The sequence below is a fragment of the Tenrec ecaudatus genome, chromosome 7 (assembly GCF_050624435.1).
Source record: "Tenrec ecaudatus isolate mTenEca1 chromosome 7, mTenEca1.hap1, whole genome shotgun sequence".
Lineage (NCBI taxonomy): Eukaryota > Metazoa > Chordata > Mammalia > Afrosoricida > Tenrecidae > Tenrec > Tenrec ecaudatus.
This window is the reverse complement of record NC_134536.1, coordinates 115,498,281-115,507,900: the sequence shown is the minus strand read 5'-3', so window position 1 is coordinate 115,507,900 and position 9,620 is coordinate 115,498,281.

Here is a 9,620-nt window from a genome sequence, read left to right as displayed (position 1 = left end):
ACATTAAACAAGAAGGACACCAAAACGAACAGAAAAGGAAGACCAGATACAAACTCTGTGCTGGAAACCTCAGAATCTCTGAGTAAACCTTTATTACTTGACTTAAGCCATCTTTCTCTGTGACGATAGGCACACTCCACTTCATGAGTGTTTGCTTCTTACTACAATCCTGTCGTTACAAACCAACCCTTGTAAAGCCTTTTATATTAAACTTTGAAGACACATACCTATGAATGGTTTATAATACCCAACAATGTTTGAAATGGCCACCAAAACAGTAATACTTTTCAATGTTCACCAAAACAACATTACTGTTATGTAAAAAGAGGAGCCCTAGTGGAAGAGTGGTTTATGGGTTGTTAGCCCGCAGGTGAGCTACTCAGACCCAGCATCCCGCTTAGCAGAAGAAACATAATGTTGTTTGCTCCTGGAAAGATGTAAAGTCTCTCAAACCCTAGAGAGCTGTTCTACTCTGTCCTATAGGATCTTTATGACTAGCAATAGGCTCAATAACAGTGAGCTATTATTACGTTAAAGATGTTCTCAGGTATCTAGAAGTGATCCTTCATCTTTTTATGCCTAGAAAGATATACTATGCTAAGACAAACTTTTGATTGACATTAGCTATGAACCACAACTAACTGTATCAATTCATGCACAAATTCAATTTAAAGACAGATTTAGGGATGGAACTCACTTGTAATCTGGGAGCTACTGTGAACTCAGCAAGAATTTAAGACAAAGTTGGGAAAATGACTTGGATTCTCCCAATCCATGTAACAAGATGAGACGAATGGCTCTAGAAAGAGTAACAACTACAATTCTCTTAACCATCATCACTTTGTTGGTGTTCATAATAATGAACGCGAACCCATCAGATATCCTCTTCAAAGAGAACAATCTGTTGATAGCTTTTTCAATTTCTAAAACCTCACTTAGTTGAAATAAGACACCTATGGCCTACAGAGTAAATTACTCATCCACATGTGCAATGTTATTCATATCCTGGAAAAGGGAGATTCCTCAGAGGATAATCTTAATCCCTGAAATGTTTTACTTCCCAGGCATACCACTTAAGAGGGGATTTTGTGAATAGACTCAAACATTGCCTAATGTGAGGATGGAAACTTGCATTTTATAAAGGCAATCTGAAGATGAGGCTGTCTAAGTGTTCTAAAAACAAACTGAAAGACTTTATTATGTGTGACAGAACACATAGGCTGAGTCTCCAAGTAAACAAGCTTTACATATAAAAACTCAGAATCTCCCAAAGGGAGAATTGGATGTGCCTACAAATTGAAAACAAAATGAATTAGACAAAACACTTAACACAATATTGTCTAGATAGACAAAATGATCTAATTCTTATAGCTTTTTTCATCTTATTCTCAAGACCTGTAACAGGAAAACAATCTGTAATCATGACAACAGGACAGTGAAAGTGTGGATGGCATTTTTATTTCAAGTAACGTGTATCTCATTAGTATATACCTAACATATAAAACAGACCCCTGAGACATAGCTTTGAATTACACATAACTGCACAGGTAAAGAAATAGCTTGTGTGGCACTTGGCTGTGAACTGAAAACGTAATGACCAGCCTCTTCATGGGAGAAAGATTTGTAATGACCAGCCTCTTCATGGGAGAAAGATGTGGAAGCGTGCTTCCATAAAGATTACAGACATGGTCTCCCTGTGGGGCAGTCCTAGTCTGTCCTATAGTTTGCGATTAGTCAGAATCGACTCAATGGCAACAGTTTTGTTTGGTCTGGTTTGGTCACAGACGCAAAACCCTATCCAGACTTAGTCCCAGCCCATAATTTGTCTGAAACATTACAGAACTAAGATTGTCAAAAGTTATCTACATAAGATAGGTGGGATAAATAATTTGGAGATGGAAAGGACAGGACCAATGGTTCTGGGAGGATATGGGAGAAGATGAGGTGGGAGAAAGAAGTGGGGGCTGGGGGACCAACCCAGGGACAAGGGAACAACAAGTGAACTAAAACCAATGGAAGGAAGGTTGTAGGATGCTTAGTGGGGCTCAATCAAGGGCAATGTAGCAGCAAGGAATTACTAAACTCGAATGAAGGCTGACCTTGATGGTGAGACAAGAGGGAAATAAAAAGGAATGAACCAGGAGGCAAAGGACTTTTTTTGGAGGCCTAAATACAGACATGTATATATGTAAATTATATATATATATACATATATATAATGAGAGGGGAATAGTACTATGTACTCATATTTATATGTTAAGAATTAAGGTTGCAGATGGACATTGGGTCTCAACTCAAGTACTCCCTCAACACAAAAACACTTTGTTCTAACAATCTGACATTCTGTGATGCTCACCTTCCTGACACGATCACTGAAGACAAAATGGGTGCATAAGCAAATGCGGTGAAGAAAGCTGATTGTGCCCAGCTATCAAAAGATATAGTCTGGGGTCTTAAATGCTTGAAGATAAACAAGCATTCATCTAGCTCAGAAGCAACAAAGTCCACATGGAAAACACACACCAGCATGTGTGATTATGAGGTGTTGATGGGATTGGGTATCAGGCATCTAAGATCCAGAATAAAACCATACCAAAGGTGAATGTGGGGAGACAGGGGCATGGAGTGGAGAACCAATGCCCATCTGTAGACGATTGGACATCCCCTCACAGAGGAGACACAGGGAGAGATGAGCCAGTCAGGGTGCAGTATAGCACCAATGAAACACACAACTTTCCTCTAGTTCTTTGGTGCTTCCTTCACCCCACTATCATGACCTCAATTCTACTTTACCAAATGGATTAAACCAGAACATGCACATTGTTACAGATAATAGCCCGCAACACAGGGAATCCAGGATGGGTAAACCCCTCAGGCCAACAAGGAGAGTAGTGATACCAGGAGCATTAGGGGAGAGTGAGGGGAGAAAGGGGGACTCAATCACAAGGATCAATCTAGAACCCCCTCCCAGAGGAGCCTCTGCTTTACCAGGGCTCCTGCAGTGTTGCTAGGTATTCCTTAAATAGTTAATTGGTCCTCGTTAAACTACTGGTAATTCTCATATTAAGTTACAAAGACTGTTTATACTTTCCCAAATGTATACTAGTTGTTGGTTAGATGTCATTAAAACAGAGGGCTATATTTTACATTTATTTAAGTGTGTGTCGAAGATGAATCATTATGAATCATTTCTCAGTGATTATCAGCACAATACCCCCATTACTGCATCCCTAGGGATGTGGAATAGGGAAAGAGTTATGGGAACACAAGAACTAGGACAGAAGCCTTGTCTCCCAAATCTATTGACGGGGCAGCCATGGCAACCATTGCTGAACATAAACAATGATGATGCATATTAGGAGTAAGACTCACAGATAAAACAAAACCAAACGAGTAAGTCTATTTTGATTCATGGTGACTGCATATCTTTCTGAGCAGAACTGTGCTCACGAGACTATCCAGGGATGACTTTTCAGAAGTAGATCATCAGGCCTTCCTTAGAAGGCTCCTCTGTGTGGTCTCAAACCTCCAAAAGTCCAGTTAGCAGACAAGAAAAGTCACCATATGCACCGGGACAATATTATTCCGAAATCCACTGCTCTCAAGTCCTTTCAGACTCACGGTGACCCTACAGTACAGAGTAGAACGGCCTCAATGATTTTCCAAGGGTAAAAGTCATTACGGAGCAGAAGCCTCATCTGTGTTCAATGGAGACACCGAGGAGTTCGAACTGTAGCCCTTGTGGTTAGCAGCTCACCAATGAACCCACTATGCCAACGCCTGTGCCTGTATTATTATCAGGCTCTACATAAACGTTCAGATAAGTGTCATGACGGAACACAAATGGAATGCTGGACGTTAATGCTGATACTGAGCTACAGGTCCAGTGATATATTCTCACCAAGAACATAGATTCTAAGTTTCCTGGATATGCTAGTAGCAGTTTTCTCAAATGTCCACATGTCCTTCGTACGATAAATTCTTTGTTTCCAGTGTCACAGCTAGACTCATAACCAGAACCTTTTAAATTCATTGCTGGTGAGCTAAATAGCTTAGCGTAGGATTCATATTTCTTAACTTGAAGCAATGAGTTGTCTGTGGGGAGATGTTAAACTAACATCTGAGAGTTCACACAAAGGAGGTGGCTTGCCTTCACACCAGGTCCCCCATGATTTTACTTATTGTCCTTAGAGACAAAGCACGATCATTTACAAACCGGTACAATAATAAAGAAGAAAGCTCAGGGTGAACGTGATGAGCTGTTCGGCAAATGCAATAAAGGGACGCAAGCTCTATTATAGAAGGCCTGGAGAAACGAGGGCCCCTGACTTCCTTCTCCTCCGAAAGAGCCACCTGCGGTGAAAGATGCTGTCCAAAGCTTCCTGGAGTGACAGAAACTTCCAAAGCCCTGCTTCCTTGATCCCACCAAAGGTGAAAGAAGTGTGAACAGGAAAGGACTTCTCTCACACAGACAATGGATAAGGACATTAACTTCAGAATATTATCAACAGAAAAATAAAATCAGACTTTTAAAAAGTATTCTTCAGCTAAGCTAACAGAAGGCATAATTTATTGTGCATGTTACATTCAGCCACAACTGAGAACTGAACTAGTCCCAGAATGCCATATGTCTAGGCCAAAGTATCAAGTGGGCCACAGAGATGTTCGTAGTGATCAAATGGTGGTGGAACAACATCCATTAAGACAGCCATTCTAGACAGTAGCATGTGATCAATGACTCACACCAGCATCCCTAGACTCCAGAATTCCATATTTCTTCTATGATGGCTTCTGCAGGCATACACAATAGCATTTAATGGACTCTCTGACTCAACAATTTACAGATAATTATTTTAATATACATATTAAGGACTAGCCTCTCATCTCTGAACTTCTTGATTAAAAATTAGACAGTTCATCCAAGAGGGATGTATTGAGGTATGTTTCCCTACCTCAACACGCCACTCTTGGCCTTTTCCCCACCAATGCAGTTTTCAATTTTCTCATTTCTTTTTCTTAAGTCTACATTAGAATACACTGGTTTTTTGGAAAGTGGATTAATACCTATGTATTTAGGTTAAAATGTAACACTTATCATTTTTACTCCTATTTGATCCGTTTTAAACTTTTTCTAGTTTTTAATATTTTCTGCTTGCTTTACAATTCAGATATTTCTGTTTAATTTTGTTGTTATTGGGTTTTTGTTTTTAGTATGTTTTTCTGAATCTGAAATCCAGGACAGCTTAACCCATAGAGAAAGTAACTGGGTTAGCTATTTCTTAGGGTGATGGCAGGAGAATTTGAGGAGGCAATGAGGAGACTATTAATGAGTGCAAGAATGAAGCAAATGTTCTAAAATTGTGGTGATGATTGCAGAATTCGGTACAACAGGATTAAACCATTGAATTATGTGATATATGGATCATATATCAATAAAACTGTTGAAAACAATTATGTTTTTGGAATTCCACAGAATAGTACCCATGACCTTGAGATACCTATTCTGATTTTAATTTTTAACCGGCCCTCTAATGTTACTCTTTAAATTTTATTTTTTAAGCAGTCTAAGAAGATTAAAACTGTTTTATTACTGGGAAAACTTATCTACAGACATCCACTGATTACAGAGACATGTTTAAAAATATGTTGTTTAGAATATGTCATAACCATGTGAACTAGAAAGCTAATAGCACAACTTTTAAACCTATATTGTACTTTTAACAGCATTGTGTATTAATAATTTAGGACCAACCCATTTGTTTTGGGTTTTCAGACCCAAGAGAAAAGGTCCTGAGAAAGCATAGAAGAAAGTTTGCACACTGATTATTTGTGACATAATTTGTTTCATCCGTGTCACATGTCGAAACTACACGTTATCTTATATGTAATCTTAGGTATTTTATTTAAATACACTGAGTATTTGTATTGCAATATTTTCAATACTTTTGCAATGAGTATAAGCAGAAAATCCAGAGTAGAACAACTTCACCTTAGAAAGTGTGGTAAGGGTTTGATAGTTAAATGGCGTGTTAAGTCAGAAACATCTCACTAAGGCCATAACCTGATGTCTCCTTAGGGGTATGGATTCTTTTTTATCTACAAATAGATATTGAAATAAGCGCCTCCTTTTCCCAATGCTTAGATCCCTCAATTGGCTGCTTGGGACTCTGGTTGACAATCACCATGTGACTTACTGACCCTCAGGGCCCTTGGTAGATTGCCAATTCCACTGCCTTGGATCCATTTGATTCTGTATCCATTGGGATGTGAGCTTCCTGCTGCCTGCTTCATTCTCCTGCTTCATTAGTCAGCAGCTGTGTGAGTCCAGAGGGTTTCCAGCTAGTACACAACCCACGGAGTGGAGTTGAAATTAGCTTACCTCCTCTGCAGCTGTGTGGGGCCACTTTCTGGATATAAATTTCTTTTGTATCCATATCTGAGTGTCCTGCTTTTGTTTCTCTAAAAAAAAATAAGCGCTACTTAACGCAAGACTGATGGAAAAATCTATTAATGAATAATGTTGATTACACATAATGATAAATGGCACTAAATTATCCATATAAAAAGCACTAAAATGGCAAATGCATCTGTGTGTCTCTCACTGTGTGCACATCCACCACTCATCTCTTATTTGGTAGCTTGCTTTCGGGCGAACTTCCAGACTGTGACCAGATAGAAAGAGCCTAACAACTTACTTCTAAAAAGAAAAAAAAACAGGTCAGTGAGAATTTTATGATTAATAGCAGAATATTATATGGTACTGTACTGACAGATGAACCCCTTTGTTTGCAAGACACTCAGCATATAGCTAGAAAAGAATTGCATCCTCAAAAGAGAGTCAACTGTCATTATACGGATGAAGTAAAGTGCTGGAGCCTTAATATCCTGGTGTGGCACAAATAAAAGTGACAGCTGCAAACAGTCATTACTAATCAGAGAGTGGGGATGATACACAGTATGAACGCAAGGGTGTTAGAATCGGCAAAAAGAGGAACTAGAATATATAAAGAGTGAAATCGGATACACTAGTGAGCTGAAATGGACTACATTGGCTATTTTTAATCAGACAACGATGTGGTCTACTCTGACTTGAATAGCGCATTGAAGAGTAGTGGTGTTATATTCACAATCAAAATAATATGTCCAGATCTATCCTGAAGAACAACCCAGTCAGTGAAAGGATAATATCTATGTAGTTACGAAGGACAACCACTTATTCTATTAATCAAATGCGTTCACCAACCAGTAGTGCCAAAGATGAAAAAATTGAGAAATTTTTCCAACTTCTGCATTCTACAACTGATCAAACCAGACATCAGATGCACTGATGATTATTGGCAATTGGAATGTGAATGTTGGAAACAACAAAGAATAATCTTTAGTTAGAAAATATAGACTTGGTGAAGAAAAATTATGCCAGAGGACACATGATAGAATTTTGCAAGACCAATGACTTCTTCATTACAAATACTTTTTCAACCATTTAAATGGCAACTGTACATATGGACTTCACCCATTGGAATACAAAGGAATCAAATTGACAATATATTTAGATAAAGACAATGAAGAAGCTTAATGTGACTAATCAGAACAAGGGTAGGGGCCAACTATGGAACATACCATTAATTGCTCATATGCAGATTCAAGGTAAATCTGAAGGAAATTGAAACAAGTCAACAAGAACAAATGCACAATTTCAAGTTTAATCCATCTGAATTTAGAGACTTTCGATGTGAAGAAGTAAAAGAGCTGAACAGAAGTTTTCAGCAGGGCACTCCAAAACACAAGGCAAAGTATCACAAAAGAACAGACCGGAGTTAGAACCCGAAAGGGGAACGTGCACCCACTTGGCATTTCTCAAGCTGAAAGACCTGAAGGAAAGTAGAAAGTCTTGAGCTTCCATTCTAATGGGTTGAAAAAACTTTAATGGCATAGGAAGTGTCAAGGGAAGAATATGCAAGCACAGTAACTACCAAAGAGTTGTTTGACTATCAGAAGAAATCATTTGACCAAGAGATGAAAGTGAAATATGCCGCAGGTGCTGTTTGAAGGCATGGGGGGTGGGGGGGGGGTAGTAGCTACAGAAAAGGGCAGAATAGAAATTGAGATGTTTCAATATATGAATGCAATGCTAGAAACGCTCACCCGTCTAAGGCAACAAATGTGAAAGACAGTTACCTGACCAAACAGCAGCATGTTTTCAATCAGCTCAAAGACATGTGAAATCTGGACAATGTATACAGAACATGGAAGAAAAAATTATGCATTTGAAGTAAGGTGTTGGTGAAGAATGCTGAAAGTAATATGGGCTACCAGAGAATGGGAAAATCTGTATTGGAAGAAATATAGACAGAATGCCTCTTTGAAGTTAGGCTAATGAGACTTCGCGAGGTATGTTTTAGACATGTTATCAGGAGACAGCAGTCCCTGAAGAAAGATATGGTGTTTGATAACACACGGGGTCAGCAAAAAATGGAGATTAGCCCTCGAAGAGATGGACTGACACAAGGATTACAGCAATTAGCGCAAGCATGTTAATTATTGTGAGGATGGAGCAAACTCGGGAGAGGTTCTATTTGTATATAGAGCCACGAAGAGCCAGAGACAATTCACTGGGACATAACAACGTGTATGCACATTTACCAGAGTAAAACACTTAAAAGTAGTTTAGGAAAAGGATGTCCACGCTTAATAAAGGGCTCGTATGTGCTATATTAAATGATAAGCAATCCAATTAGTAACCACAAAAAGAGAAAGTTTTCAGTTCAACTTGAGTCCTGGATTGTTTCATTTTATAGCTTTCTTATCTTGTGCAAGTCACAACAAACTCTTGAAAACTTATTTTCCTTCTGTATAAAATGTCAATGATAATCCTGCTCAATCCACAGAGTGCTTATATCAAGGATTGGAGATCAAGGATATCAAACAAATGATTACTTTTTAAAAATTCATCCTTGACCTTATTTTGCTTTAGACCACTTTACAAAATATATATGTTTAAACAGAAAAGCTAAAGATACCAGGGATTTAGGAAAAGTAAGCAATCAGAATCTGGAGATAAATCTAGGAGTATAATAAAAGAATAAATTTATATTATAAAGTTATTGTATTGTTAAGAATGAGCTGCAAAATTGATTCTAAATCTCCTAGTAGACCAAGAAAATATTAGGACATAAAACTATCTATATCTAAAAACAAAAACAAACTAATTCTTATGCTTTCATTTTCAATTACTCTATAAATTCTGGTTGTTACAATATTAAGGTGTCTGGCATCTACTACGATACTATTGAATGCTAACTATTATTATTTTCACTAATCATACCAAAAACAGCATGACCACCATCAGAAATGTTGCTGATAGCATTTCTACTTTTACACTGCTATGACTTATGAGTTTTTCTACTAAAATAGTTACTTACTAGCAAACAGTTATTATACCATACTCCTGCTTTTGGAATTTTTTAACAGTTATACCATCTTACTCAGATTTTACCTTGATACTTCTCTACTTCCTCTTGGTTAATATTTATTGAATAGCTGCTAGATGGTATAACTGTTAAAAAATTCCAAAATCAGGAGTGTGGTATGAAACAAACACACCTAATTCAAGTCCTTCT